Below are 15,695 nucleotides of genomic sequence, written 5' to 3'. Positions count from 1 at the left end.
CTTTCAATAGTGTTTTATGAAAATTCAAAGGGTTTTCTTTAAAATGATAGCAAATTTTTGCATTTACACCTCTGCATGTGGATTTGGGAAGCTTTTAAATTTGGGTAGGCAAAATCCAGGCGGATATCCCCAAATAGCAGCAGAGTTTAAGTGGTTAATTGTGTTTTTTATAATCAGACTTGATCAGATCAGTCTGCAGAAACACTTTGATTGACATTCTTCCTTTGTACGTGTCATCAGAGGGGGAAAGCCCCGCCCACTAGTGACCATCTCTCCCTTATTAGCATAGGACAGCAGTCTTGTTTTTGTGTCTGCCACTATGCTGACACACAGGCATTTGTAGCTCCGCCCTCTTCTGAAAAGAGCACGATCTCATTTGAATTTAAAGCGACAGTCACCAAAGCAACACAATTTGGAAGAGTCAGTTTCAGAGAGTTACATCATTTGTGTGGTATTTTGAGCTGAAACTTCTCAAGACTTATTTTCCATCTTGTTAAAGAGGGAATAATAGGTGCACTTGGAATGTTGCTATAAAGTCATTAATTTGGGATATACAACATTTTAAAAGTAGTAAACTGTCCAAACATTATATGACAAAAAATGATGGCAAATGTTTTACTTATTTTAATAAGTTAATCAGGTTTTAACAAATTTATTACAGTTATACAAGGTTTAGCCAAATATTTTTAGTCTGTTTGACTAATGCAAGTTGAGACGACTAGAAATTTTCATTTGGTATAACTAAGTGAAGTTTATTTATACACTAATTTTCGAGAGGATCATGTGCTGATGATTGCTTGCAGCCGACCTAATTCAATTTATGATTCACCAATCAGACGATTCCTAAGCCACTATAAATACCCTCAGTTCCATATCACAGCCATCTTCATTTTGAAGAATCCGTCAAAAAACATGCAACTAATGTTAATTGACTAATCCAAATCGGCATCATAGACATGCTCATAGTCAGTAGTTATCTCTAAAGAGCGATCACTATCTGTTCATGAGCTACTACAGGAGGGGAGTTCTCCAGCTCTACCTGAGCTCAAACTCCCCTCTTGCCTTGCAAACGGGAGGGAGCCCCAGGCTCGAGGATATTCTGAGCTCAGGGCTCTCTCCCGGGACAGCATGCCAAACACGCTTTATAATCAATCATCAGCTAAGGGTGAACTCTTAAAACAATTTAAGGTAGTAAGATGTTTTTACAGTGTAACTGTTACTTAATTTACTCATTCAATAATTTTCAGCTTAGTTACTTTATTTATCAGTACCGCCAGCCTTTGTTTTACACAGCGGATGCCCTTCCAGCTGCAACCCAGTACTGGGAAACACCCATAAATACTCATTCATACACACACTCATACACTACGGCTAATTTAGTTCATCAGTTCCCCTATAGCGCATGTGTTTGGACTGTGGGGGAAACCGGAGCACCCGGAGGAAACCCACACCAACACACATGTCCATCTCGCGATTGTACTGTCTTTCTGCCATTTTCATCTATTTGTTGCTTTCCCGCTGCGCGTTAGGGCTTAACGTCACTGCGAACCGGGCTAAAACAATAGCCTCGGACCTCAACCTCAGAGACTAAAATCATTCCACCTTCATAGTAAAAAGTTCCAATAGCCAGAAAGAGATGTATGACCAGACATGCGTATATTCACTAAACACGAACAGGAAACAGAACTTAATTGGGGTGTCTTTTATTTGTTAATGTCTTATGGGCGAAAAGTTTGTTGTAACGCGTGTGTTACTAAACATGCACCGAGTAAAATATTCCTGAAAATGTATTAGTAATGCCTTACACTACTGCATTACAGGAAAAAGTAATTTGTTACTGAAATACATTACTTTTGTAACGCTTTACTCCCAACACTGCAAATCAACAGGCATTTTGGGTCTTGATCAGCTTTAAATAACACTGTAAAACTGACTGAAAAAAATTACAAACTCTGCTCAGGCAAACGTGAAAGAGTTTATCAGTGGAGTCTCCCCGGTCAGATTTAGACTAGTTTCTATTCTGCAGTGTGTGGTTTACCCCAAAAGCCGCCGCCGGTCAGCCATATCATAAATCTCAGACTGCCATCCGGCCCAGTGGAAAACAAACTATAGAGCAAGCAGACACACAACGCACCGGCTGTGTTCAGAATACTAGCCTACTACTACTTCTAGAACACTGCCTAGTGTGCAATGAATTCCCTATGCATTTTAAAAACAGCGGAAAAATACTGATCAATGTTTTGTTTTGCTTTTTGTTCATTATTTGGGACCAAGTACACTTCATTAAGAGAAAATTAAATCAAGTAGCATTTATTTGACAAAGAAAAAATGTCTCGTTTTAGGAAATAATGAGCTGAAATGAAGTGGGTTTTTACTTAAATCAAGCTAAATAATCTGCCAGTGGGGTGAGAAAAATTATAAGTCGAGTAAATACTTCTTGACTTAAGAATTTTTAGATATTTGGACTAGAAACAAGACAAAGACTCTAAGTAAGAAAGGCTTTTGTTTGCAGTTTAATCAAAATTGGAAATAAAAAAGGCTATTTTAGCTGGATTATTATTGCTAATATTTTTATTCTTTAAATGAAATGAAGTAATGATCTCATGTGCATTTGTAAACACCAATGTTTTGAGCTGATTTTACATAATTATTTTTTATATTACTGTGATGTTTGCCATGGTTGATTTCAAAAATCTGAAGAAATGTTTATATTTTAAATGTAGAACAAACTATCAAAGAACAAAAGTTGTGAAAAAATTACCAAAAAGAAATTGTTCTGGTTTTTGCTTTAATGCGTAATTTTATTATTATTATTTATTATTATTATTATTATCATTATTATTATTATTAATAATATTAACATTAATATTATTATTATTATTATTATAATTATAATTATAATTATTATTAATAATAATAAAATTAATATTGTTATATATTATTTTTATTATTATTATTATTATTATTATTATTATTATTATAACTATTATCATTATTATTATTAATATCATTATTATTAATATTATTATTATTATTATTATCATTATCATTATTATTACTATTATTATTATTGTTATTATTAAAAAAACTGAACTACACTGTTCCAGTTACTATGACCATTTATGTGAAGCTGCTTTGACATTGTAAAAGCGCTATACAAATAAAGCTGAATTGAATTGAATTGAATTATTATTATTATTATTATTATTTATTATTACTATTATTATTATTGTTGTTGTTTTTGTTGTTATTATTATTATTATTATTATTATTACTATTATTACTATTATTATTATTATTATTATTGTTATTATTATTATTATTATTATTATTATTATTATTATTATTATCATTATCATTATCATTATTATTACATGTATAGGAAACAATAGCAATAATTCCCAACAAGCCAAACAATTTCTGGTTGTCAAAAAAATAGTTGTGCATCAAATAGTTATGTGCATTTTAAGCAGTAACTGTGATGTATGATTTAGCTAAATCCAAATACTATTTTGTTAACGTCTATCACACCATCTGAAATATTGGCCCCTGAGGCTCATATCAGTGAAATGTACAACTCAAATTGTCCATGTCAGGTATTTCTGTCTCATAACTCATGCACATAATAGAAGCGTAATGGGCCATTCCAGGTCACTGGTGCATTCATGCATGAATAACATCAATGCATGTCTTACTTCTCTCCTTAATACTTCATTAAACTTGAAGTTTCCACACATGGCATGAACCATCAGCAGAGATCCCAGCTTCTTTTTTGCCAAATACAATTACACACACTTACAGAACATAACTTTAAAAAAGGACCCAGAATCGAACCTATAATATCCCATGACATGTACAACAGAACATATTACTCCCTGCATCCTAAACTAGAACTAGACATAATCTTACCACTGTCAATTTACCCAAGTAAGACATTTCCATCTCATAATTCACTCATGTAATACTACAGAAATGAGCCAATCCTAGTCGCCGGTGCATTCATATGTGAATAAGATCATTGTACATCTTACTTCTCTCCTTACAACTTCATCAAACATGAGGTTTCCACACATGGCAGAAAATATCAGCAGAGATCACAGCTTCTTTTTGCCAAACACAATTACACACGCTTACAGAACATAATAAAATCAACAGGTTTACTAACTCATTCATTCATTCATTTCCTTGTCGGCTTAGTCCCTTTATTAATCTGGGGTCGCCACAGCGGAATGAACTGCCAACTTATCCAGCAGGTTTTTACACAGCGGATGCCCTTCCAGCCGCAACCCTTCTCTGGGAAAGGTTTACTCACTCATTTCAGTCAACTAATCACTTCAGAAGTAACAGGATTACTCACTTTTTAAAAGTAAAATCATCTAATGAATTTTTTACAGACAATATATGTTTAAACAAATGTTATATACATGTAACTGGTGAAATGTTTGGTCATAATGTTAAATGTACAGTACATTGCTTCTGGAAAGTATTGATAGCGCTTCACTTTTTCCACTTTTTTTTTTTTTGTTACAGCCTTATTCCAAGATGGATTAACTTCATTTATTTCCTCAACATTCTACACACAATCCACCATGATGACAATGTGAAACAAGAGTTTTTGAAATTGCTGCAAATTTATTAAAAATAAAAAAGCTGAAAAGTCGCATGTACACAGAGGTGGGTAGAGTATCTAAAATCTGAACTCAAGTAAAAGTGCAAGTACTCGCGGAAATTTTCGCTCAAGTAAAAGTTAAAATAACAATCTTAAAAGTTACTCGAGTAAAATTAAAAAAAGTCTGATGAAAAAATTACTCAAGTAAATAGTTACTAGTTACTTTTTATTATATATATATATATATATATATATATATATATATATATATATATATATATATATATATATATTAAAAATTAAAAATGTCTGATGGTAAATCAGACTAAACGTTCATTATTTTAGGTCTGTTAGGATTACCTAAATGATTTACATTTGCTAAATGCCAGAATAATAAGAGAATTGTTTTTTGGGAGAATGTTTTATTAATTTCTAGACAGTCAAACGTTTACACACATTTCCTTGGTATTTTTTAGTTTTGCTTTTAAACTGTATAACTTTGATCAAATGTTTTGGGTCTCCTTCCACAAGCTTCTCACAATAGTTTTCAGAATTTTTGGCTCATTCCTTTAGACAGAATTGCTGTTACTAAGTCAGATTTGTAGGCATGATCGCACAAGCTTTTTCAACTCTGCTCACAAATTTTCTACAGGATTGAGATCAGGGCTTTGTGATGGCCACTCCAAAACATTCACTCTGTTGTCCTTAAAGCACATTTGAACTCATTTGGCAGTGTGTTTAGGGTCATGGTCTGTTTGGAAGACCCATATGTGGGCAAGTTTTATTTCCTGGCTGATGTCTTGATCTGAATGTTCTTTCTTCATGATGCCATCTCTGCTGTGAAGTGGACCAGTCCCTCCTGCAGCAAAACAGCCCCACAACATGATGCTGCCGCCCCCATACTGCACAGTTGGGATGGTGTTCCTAGGCTTGTGCGCTTTCCCCTTTGTCCTCCAAATGTAACACTGCTCATTATGGCCAAACAGTTCAATCTTAGCTCCATCAGAGCACAGGACATGTCTCCAACATTAGTCTTTTCCCAATGTCATTCAGCTAATGGTAATCTGGCTTTGTTGTTCATTCTGGCTTGTTGATTTTCCCATGTTGTCACACAAGGAAGCAGTGTGTTTGAGCTTTTCCTTCAATACTATTCTACAGTTGTGCCACACATTAACTCAAATAGAGCCAATCAGAAACTTTCAAAACCTTGACACCATCATCTGAGCATTTTCAAAGGCAGAATAATCTTATTGTGTGTAAACTTGACTTTCAAGAAAAGTTATAACAGTTTCTCAAAAAATATCCCTCTCATTATTCTGCTATTAAGCAGAACAGAAACTAATGTGATAATCCTGACTTACCTAAAAGCGTAAACGTTTAGTCACATTCACATCTGACTTTTTAAAAATGGTTATGTGCCTTTGTATACAGTGGATGTGAACTTCTGCTGTCAACTCGATATCCTGCAGTTGCTGCTATTGCACTCCTGGTTAGACCTGAACTGCATTTCGTTTGCTTGTAGTACTTGTACATGCTAAATGACAATAAACCTGAATGTAATTTAAGACATACGTCCTGAAAACGTTCCTAGCTGATGTCAGAAGTGCACGTTTGTTATAGTTTCCATTAGCAATGGCATAAATAAACATCGATACAGTGGTGTGTCCTATAAAGCACAAACAATGCAATTACAGCACTCAAAAAAAGCTTTCTGTCCCTGCCCATTGCGTGTTCCGGACAAGCCAAACTATTCCTCGAACAAAAGCCCTTACCGCAGTGACTATTACTAACATGTGTTTCTCTAACTATTGTTTTTCCTCAGCGGCTCCTCAGATGTCGGCGGTTTCAAGCTGAGATTAATGATCCATAACTAGAGCCCGTTTCACATCATGAATGAGGAGTGGACGTGACCTTTCACCCTCGAAACATCCCGAAAACCATACACATACCAGCAGCGTTCACTGTTTGAAGATCCGTCCAAGAGTGTGATCCGACATGCTACTTCGGAAATCTCTCTTACCGCTGTGTAAATCTGAAGCTGGTTTGGTTTTTGATGGCTCCATCAGATCGGGTCTTTATATCCGAGCTCTTTTCTTTTCAGTATTTGGGATCAAGTTATCAAAATTGACCCAAAAAAAAAAGCTATTTTAGCTGGATTATTTTTATATATTCTTCAAATAAAACGAGGCATAATGATCCTATCTGCATTTTTAAACACCATTATTTTAAGATCTAGCTTGTATACGGTGGGGAAACTAAGTTTTGAACATGTGCTCAGGTGTGAGTTTCTCACAGACTTCAACAGAGTGTGTAAATCTTGATGATTCTGTGGGTCTCGTCTATCAAATCTGAGCTTTATTTTGTATTCTCTATTGTATTCGGGTCAGGTGATTGGCTGGGCCATTCTGCAGCTTGATTTTCTTTCCCTGAAAGCATCTGTGAGTCTCTTGGCTGTGTTTTGGATCATTGTCCTGCTGAAATGTCCACCCTGGTTTCATCTTCATCCTCCTGCTAATGTAGATGTTGGACTGGAGCAGCTGATATTCACTTACACTGAGGAAGGGCAGAGGCTTGCTGAAGAACCACTGAGAGATTTCAGCTGCTGTCTGGGCTTTCACTGCCCAAATACACCTCTCTTTCTACATGTGTTTAATACTTTTTCCCTGTGTCATTTCATTTTATCACTTCATTTGTAAACTAATTAGATTAGTTCTCTTTGCTTATATGAATTTCTGTTGTTAGTAGCAAGAACTATACTTTAAAATAAAGTGTGACCCTAACTTCCAAGCCAGGCTCATTCTGAATACGTACCCCTATATACATTTCTGGAAAGCGCCAAATAGATCCCAGGAGGTCCATTTTTTGCAGTTTTTGTTTTCGCGAATCCATCAGAGGTCACTGTGTACAGTTTTTCAGATCTCAAATTTCTCTCACGAGTGCGATTCGCGCCTGCTGTTCTTGCGTACATCCACCAGAGGCCGCTGTCGACTGACTGACTGACTGACTGACCGATTGACTGACCTTCCCTCCTCCTTCCCTAAACCCAACCGATAGTGTTTTTAAAAGCACCAAGTGACTCGCCCACCCACTTCCCTAAACCCAACCAAAAACAACAAAACAAAAAAAAAGATTTTTATAACAAGTTCTGATTTAACCACGTTCTCACCCTGTTATTTACTTGTCTATTTTATTTATTGACAGGTTTCAATTCCATTCTTCACCGGACTTGAACTCCGTCATTGCGGTCAACTCCACTCCACACCACAAGTCCACTGATGTATGCGGTGAGCCCCTGGACAAACAGGTAATAGCGGGAAAGCCGTCCATACGGACATAAACAGTCAGCTGTTAAGCATGAAAAGGAATCGGCGTCATACCCCCCCGTAGTGTTCATTTTAAAAACGAAATGCAACCATGCGTACCTCTGGCTACATAATTTGCGAACTCCAAAACGATTTCAGAATGAGCCTATGTTTGGAAATGAAAGACGTTAATAGCTACCTTTACCATTTTTGGGATTTCTAAACTCAGGCATGAGTTTAACAAATATGGTCAAAAGATTAGCCATGCTGGCTTGTCATGTGCAATCGTAAGCTAGTTTACATCGTATTTAAATAACTATAAATAATATGGTATGTTTTTTTAAGTACGCAGAGCTCCATTTATTAAGTGATATCTTAAGGTGTGGGCAACATGGCGGTGCAGTGGGTAGCACAGCACCTCACAGCAAGAAGGTAGCTGGTTGGAGCCTCATCTGGGTCAGTTTGCATTTCTGCAACACAGGCTCATTCTGAAAACGTAGTCCCGCGGATGTTTCTGGAAACCACGATTTATGTAGCCGGAGGTACGTATGGCTGCATTTCATTTTTTTAAGCGAACGCTATGGGGCAGTATGACGCCGTTCCTTTTGGCGCTCACCTGCTGACCGTTTACCTCCATGTGGAGGGCTTTCCTGCCACAACCAGTTTGTACAATTGGCTCGTGGTGTACATCGGCAGACTTGAGACGCAGAGAGGAGTTGACCATGACAACAATTGGGTTTGAGTCTGGGGTGAGCAGTTCCTGAAATCCAGTAAGACAACAACAGAATCCAAAAAATATAAATGAACGAATGAACAGGGTGAGAATGTGGTAAAATCCGAAAGCGTGGTAAAAATCAGACGAGAGCTTTTCTTTTTCTAGACGGCTTTCGTAAACCGTCGGCTGGGTTTAGGGAAGAAAGCAGGCTGATAGGTCAATAGGTAAAATTGGTTGGGTTTAGGGAAGGAGGAGGGTGGGTCGGTTGATAAGCTGGTCGCCCAGTCAATCATTCAGTCGGTTGACAGCGGCCTCTGGTGGGTTTACGCGAGAACAGTGCGGGCTGAAGAGGCATTTGAGATGTAAAAAAGTGTACACATCAGTCGAATTCGCGAAAACAAAAACTGCAAAAATATGTACCCCCCGGGACGTATTTCACAGTCTCCAGAAACGTCCATGGGACTACGTTTTCAGAATGAGCCTGGGTTGCATTTCTGTGTGGAGTTGGAGTTTGCATGTTCTACCCGTGTCTCTGGGTGCTCCGGTTTTTTCCCACAAGCCTACATACATGCGCTATAGGTGAATTGAGTAAGCTTAATTGGCCGTATTGTATGTGTGTGATTGATTGTGTATGGGTGTTTCCTAGTGATGGGTTGCAGCTGGAAGGGCATCCGCTGTGTAAAACACATGCTGGATAAGTTGGCGTTTCATTCGGCTGATTAACAAAAGGAAAAGAAAATGACTGAATGAATATTACGGTGTCCTACAAGGCTCGGTTCAGGGTCCCTTTTGATTTTCCTTTTATTACACATCTTGGCTTCCATTAGCTGATGTAATTATTATCAGATCTTTACAAATCAATCAGTACCATGCTGGACCGCACAGAGAAAATAAATTTGCGGTTGTACCAGAACGTAATAAAGATTGATTATTCGGGAAGAAGCGTCTGTTATGCCTTATCTAGACTCCTTGTCTCTGAAACCCATTAATCACATCAAGAATGCAGGAGTCGCATTCGACAGCAACTTCACTTCTGAGAAACTCTATAAGCAATGTTTAAAAAACAGCATCTCTGAAGTACGCACAATTCCCTCCCCAGCTGAAAGCGGGAGACTCATTCACACATTTTTATACGCGCCTGATCTGCAGAAGTGTTTTGGCTGGTTTATCAAAGAGTTCGGTGCAGCTGCAGGAATGCTGACTCGTACTCGACTGAGATGTAGTCTTAAATCCCTTCAGCGGCCACACGTGTCACACAGAATGGATTTCAAGATCCCTTATTGACTTTTAAATGTCCTTATGGTGTCGGCCTAATGCACCGTAGCAATATAATTACTACTTACAGCACACTTCCTAAAGCTGAAGCTTGTGATTTAGCCTTTAGTCATTATGCTAATATATAGCCTCCTGGATATATAAATATGACTCAGTTAGCATCTTTAAAAAGTATTTTAAAAAAGTAATTTGTAAATACTTGACATAATTAATATCGAGTATGGAATATTTGTTTTCACTGTGTGTTCAGATTATGATCTGAGAATTAAAAAAGATCAATTAAACTGGATCCTAGACGGTAAGAAAGTGCAAGCAGTGACTTATTTCATTGGCTCATTCTGAAAACGTAGCCCTGTATACATTTCTGGAGATCTTGAATCATGTAGCCAGAGGTAGGTATGGCTGCATTGTCTTTAAAACGAACGCTACGGAGCGGTATGACGCCGTTCCTTTTCGAGCTTCCAGCTGACTGTTTACCTCTGTATGGACGGCTTTCCCGCTGTTACCAGTTTGCCCAGTGGCTCGCCACGTACACTGGCAAACTTGTGACATGGAGAAGAGTTGACCACAGCCACGGGGTTCGAGAACAAACAAAAGCCAAAAAACTAAATAAACAAGTAAATAACAGGGTGAGAAAGTGGTAAAATCTGAGAACGTGGTAAAAATCAGGCAGCGGCGAAGGCTTTTTTTAACCTGCTTTCTGGAACCAGACTCAAACCACTTCATCAGGGTTAACTCCTCTCTACATCTCAAGTCCGCTGACATGCGCTGTGAGTTACTGGTCAAACAGCGGGAAAGCCATCCACAGGGAGGTAATCAATCAGCTGGTAAGCGTTAAAAGGAACAATGTCATACTAACCCGTAGCGTTCCTTTTAAAGATGAAATGAAGCCATACATACCTCTAGTGACATAATTCGCGCTCTCCAGAAATGTATACAGGGGTACGTTTTCAGAATGAGCCTATATGTTGGTAAAATGTCACTCCTCATGTTGTGACCCCATTAACAGCGAAAGTTCTGCATCTTAATCCACTAAAGATTTACTGTAAATCAAGTGAACAATTAACAATAACACAGATCTGAGACAGATCAGCCTAAACTCTCTGTGCAAAAAAAAAAATAATCCACCTGTTTAATTGGGCATGAAACAGATTTAGCGACTCCTACCATGATTACAGCTGAACTTTCTTTCGCTATGTTCTGAAGGCAGAGAATGATTCATCCTGCATTTTAATAGCCCAGACACTGAACTCCTGAATACACAATGACTCAAGCAGGTGTATAAATGATGAAGCGTTTGATGAAAGTTAACCTTGATATCTTATGCTGGGTTGATTTTTGCAGCTGTCAGATGTTGAACAACAGCTCAGCTCAGCGGGTCGGAGAGATCAGAGCTCAGACCTTCAACCCGCTCAACGTGAGACAGATCTAAATGACTTCACGCACTCGTGATACACAGATAGGAGGGAGGTTTGGTTGCGGTTACAGTGTGGAGCCAATCTTTTCTTCTAATTCGTACAAATTAGCCACTAAACTGGCAAAACGTAAAATACTTACGTTTTCACGTGAGATCAGGCTGTCTTTACCCAGCATTTCCTCAATGATGTCTACGCAGGCCAGCAGAAGCTCCTCTCCTATGGTGTGTGGCTTTTGGGATTTTGCGATTCGTTATGCAAAAAATGAGGTTCGAAGTGATTTTTGTGGGATGCTGGTTAAAACTGTGTTCATTTTTTGTTGTCGAAGATATTTATGACGAATATGATCAACCTTTGTTGCCATATGCAGAATGTTTTGTTGTCAGGTGCCGTTTAAGTTTTAAGGGTTTCATGCTAGCAATTGCAAGCTTTTCTAAGCATAAAGGACAATGCAGGACTTTATGCAACCTCTGGACCTCTGCCGGCAATAAAACCAAGATTGAGGTAGGACTGATCATATTTTCTGTGTGGCTCCTTTTTAGATTTGGTTTGATCTGAAGACGTATCAGAAGTCTGCGACATCTTTAGTTTTAAAAACGTTTCCAAACACTCCCCGGCTGTGGTCATGAATGCTGAATATTACTGACATAGACGCGTGACCAACCCAGGCTCATTCTGAAAACATAGTCCCTTGGATGTTTCTAGAGACAGTAAATTATGTAGCGGAGGTACGTATGGCTGCATTTCATTATTTAAGCGAACGCTACAGGGCGGTATGATGATGTTTCTATTCGCGTTTACCAGCTGACCACTTACCGCAGAATCCAAAAAATAACTGTGAATAACAGGTGAGAATGTGTTTTCCCAGAGATGGGTTGCGGCTGGAAGGGCATCCGCTGCGTAAAAACTTGCTGGATAAGTTGGTGGTTCATTCCGCTGTGACGACCCCGGATTAATAAAGGGACTAAGCCGACAAGAAAATGAATGAATGAATGAACAGGTGAGAATGTGGTAAAATCCGAAAACGTGGTAAAAATCAAGCGAGGGCTTTTCTTTTTCTGGACAGCTTTTGTAAATTGTTGGTTGGGTTTAGGGAAGTAAGTGGGTGGGTGGGTCAATCGGAGGGTGGGTCAGCCAATTGGCCGGTCGCCCAGTCAATCATTCAGCCAGTCTTTAAGAGAGAACAGCGCGTGCCCGAACGGCACTCATGAGAGACATTTGAGATGCGAAAACGGCACATCCCGGGACGTATTTCGCGGTCTCCTGCAGAAACGTCCACAGGACTACACTTTCAGAATGAGCCTGAGTTGCATGTGACAGTTCAACACAAATGAATCGGACTCATTCAATGAGTAAATGTGTTTTAACCTAAATGATTCATCTGAAAAACAGAATCATCTCTAAAGAGTTGTTCGCTTTTTATCGTAATGGTTTTGATTCACTGCAACGTAAATATAGCTGCAGCTAAGTGATGTTGTGTGACCCACTTTTCCTCACTGTGTGACCCACTAGTTTGAAAACCCTTGCTCTATATAATGGCAATGAATGGTGACAGTATTTTATAGATCAAAAATAAACACGTACAAATGAGTCTAAATCAATAGCCATGGATTCTGATCAGGTTTGTGTAAGAAACTTAATGTTATTTACAGTATTATTCGCTTAAAAAACGACAATCAGACTATATTCACACATGCAGCAAGAATAGTTTGACCAGGCTGTAGAATAAAGCAAATAATTCAACTAATGATAAATAAACTGTGGATTAAACTGCAAAGTTTCACACACACACACACATTTGTTTTTGTGAAAAATGGGTACACTACATAGGTTTCCATTCATTTTAAACTGTTCAAACCGTATATTGTATTGCCCTCACCCTACCCCACCCCTAAACCCAACCATCACAGGAGTCAGTGTCCAGCTTTACTCTCTGATTAAACTCATCCTGTAGGATTTATAAGCATTTTGAGAAATGAGGATGTCACCAATGTCCTCATATTTCACCTCCTTTTTGTAATACCTGTCTCATACCAATGTCATTATATAGATTTGTGTCCTGATATGTCACAAAAACAAGTACACAAACACACACACATCTGAATTACATTCATTAATTTTCCTTCAACTTAGTCCCTTATTAATCAGGGGTCGGCACTGCGGAATGAACCGCCAACTGCTCCAGTATATGTTTTACGCAGCAAATGCCCTTCCAGCTGCAACCCATCACAGGGAAACACCCATACACACTCAAATTCATACACACACTCATACACAATGGCCAATTTAGCTTGTTCAATTCACCTATAGTGCATGACTGTGGGGGAAACAGGAGCACCTGGAGGAAACCCACACCAACACGGGGAGAACATGCAAACTCCACACAGAAATCCCAACTGGCCCAGTCAGGACTCAAACCAGCAACCTTGATAGTAAAAGGATGATAATTATTATGTTAGTATGACTCTGGCAATGGCAGGAGCAGTGGTACAAAGCTGGCTCTTGTGTGTTGTGGGTCCGAAAGGAAAGTCACGGCAGCTGCAGCGGGAACAGCCACAGACTTCACTGCCACTTTCACAAAAGACACTGTGAAATCCAGCCACGTACATAAATAAACCTCTTTCATCAGGCAGATCTTCAATGATGTGAGGCATCTGCACGGAGGGATCCTCAAACAGAGCACGTCTGCTCATCCACATCCTGAGTCATACGTTTCTGTCATCATTTATACTCATTCCTTCATTTTCCTTCAGCTTAGTCCCTTTATTCATCAGGGCTCACCGCATTGGAATGAACCGCCAACTATTCCAGCATACACAGCGAATGCCGAGTGCAACCCAGTACTGGGAAACACCCATACACTCTCACATTCACACACATACACTACGGCCAATTTAGTTCATCAGTTCACCTATAGTGCATGTGTTTGGACTATGGGGGAAACCGGAGCACCCAGAGGAAACCCACGCCAACACAGGGAGAACATGCAAACTCCACACAGAAATGCCAACTGGCCCAGCCAGGACTCGAACCAGCAACCTTCATTATGTTATTCCAGCCTGATCTCAGGAGGAAACGTAAGTATTTTACATTTTGTCAGTTTATTGGCTGATTCGTACGAGTTTAGTTGTTCGAAAATGTACCATTTTAAAAAGAAGGCGTGGCACCCAACCCTACCCCTAACCCCAACCGTCATTGGGTGATGAGCAAATCGTACTAAATTGTACAGATTAGATCGTACGAATTCATACAAATTAGCCACTAAATCAAAAAGTTACGAATTACCATCAGATTGCGTTAGTTATTCCACACAAGGCTTTCAGGAACACAAAATGACAGGTTAAAACAAATAATGAAAGCCTAAAACGTATGATGCTCCTAAAGATTTTGTTTCTAGTATCGACACCAGAACTCATCAACATTTATACAATTTTACCTTTGCACGAAACAACTTTATATTTAAAAAAATGATCATTTACATTATATAATGTTTCTTCAGACGACAAAATAAGAGTAAAGTAGACAATCTCATAATTCGGTCCTTGCTTTAAATATGTTTATTTAACATAAAAACTATTGTTAAACTGAATTACATTTTAGTTGACTGTCATAGTTTCAAGAATTACAATTAAAGGTGCCCTTGAATGTCAATGTGTGCATAGATAAGCATAGCTGAATAATAGGAATTTAGTACATGGAAATGACAAACCAAAAAAAAAAAACACTGACTATAACGGTCTCGGCTCATTAATATGCATGGCCCAGGCAGCGTTTGATTGGCCACATGAACTAGTGAGATTACAACAACAATGAAGCTTGTATTAAACATACTACATAAATATGTGGGACTTTTATTTTAAAAACAGGAGAGGCAGGGAGACTTAAAAAGAGCAGTTTTGAACAAGGAGTGTTCACAGCTTGACAGAACGCAAAATGCAGGATATACGGATTTAACTTTTTTCAGCGCCACAACAAAAAGACATAGTGCTCTATTTTAACACACATGGCATAGTGCTCTTTTTTAACGCACATGGCATAGTGCTCTATTTTAACGCACCTGGCGCAAAAGCGCATTAAGGCCATGTCTGAATCCACTTTTGCTATTTTAACGACTGAAAAACATGGTTTTCGTTGCAAGAATGGTCTAACAGGGTTGTGAGCAGTTTTAAGTCGGTCAATGGTGCGGCCCATTTCAGTTCCACAAAATAGCAACGCGCCAACAATGCGCCCTAAAACACCTCCTGTATAGATCAAAACACCCAGTAGTTCACATGGTGGAGCAAATGGATTTGCTTTTTAAACAAACAACTTAATACAAATCGTGAAGATTACTGTAAAAATAGCAACAAATCGTGCCAAACACGTCTTGCATCGTAATA

General features: G+C 38.5%; 1 protein-coding gene and 1 long non-coding RNA gene across 12 annotated transcripts in view; one reads left to right on the top strand and one right to left on the bottom strand.

The window, feature by feature from the left end:
• Positions 1 to 15,695, bottom strand: part of lrp1aa (low density lipoprotein receptor-related protein 1Aa) — a 225,922-nt gene that overhangs the window by 167,145 nt on the left and 43,082 nt on the right. The window lies entirely within an intron of this gene.
• On the top strand, positions 4,524 to 10,256 carry LOC141376502 (uncharacterized). Its single transcript, XR_012386918.1, has 3 exons — positions 4,524 to 4,791; positions 4,955 to 7,586; positions 8,978 to 10,256. It is a non-coding gene; the product is annotated as an uncharacterized lncRNA (long non-coding RNA).

This window comes from Danio rerio, chromosome 11, assembly GCF_049306965.1.
Source record: "Danio rerio strain Tuebingen ecotype United States chromosome 11, GRCz12tu, whole genome shotgun sequence".
Taxonomy (NCBI): Eukaryota; Metazoa; Chordata; class Actinopteri; order Cypriniformes; family Danionidae; genus Danio; species Danio rerio.
Note: the sequence above shows the minus strand (reverse complement) of the source record. Positions and strands in the feature narration are given on the sequence as shown.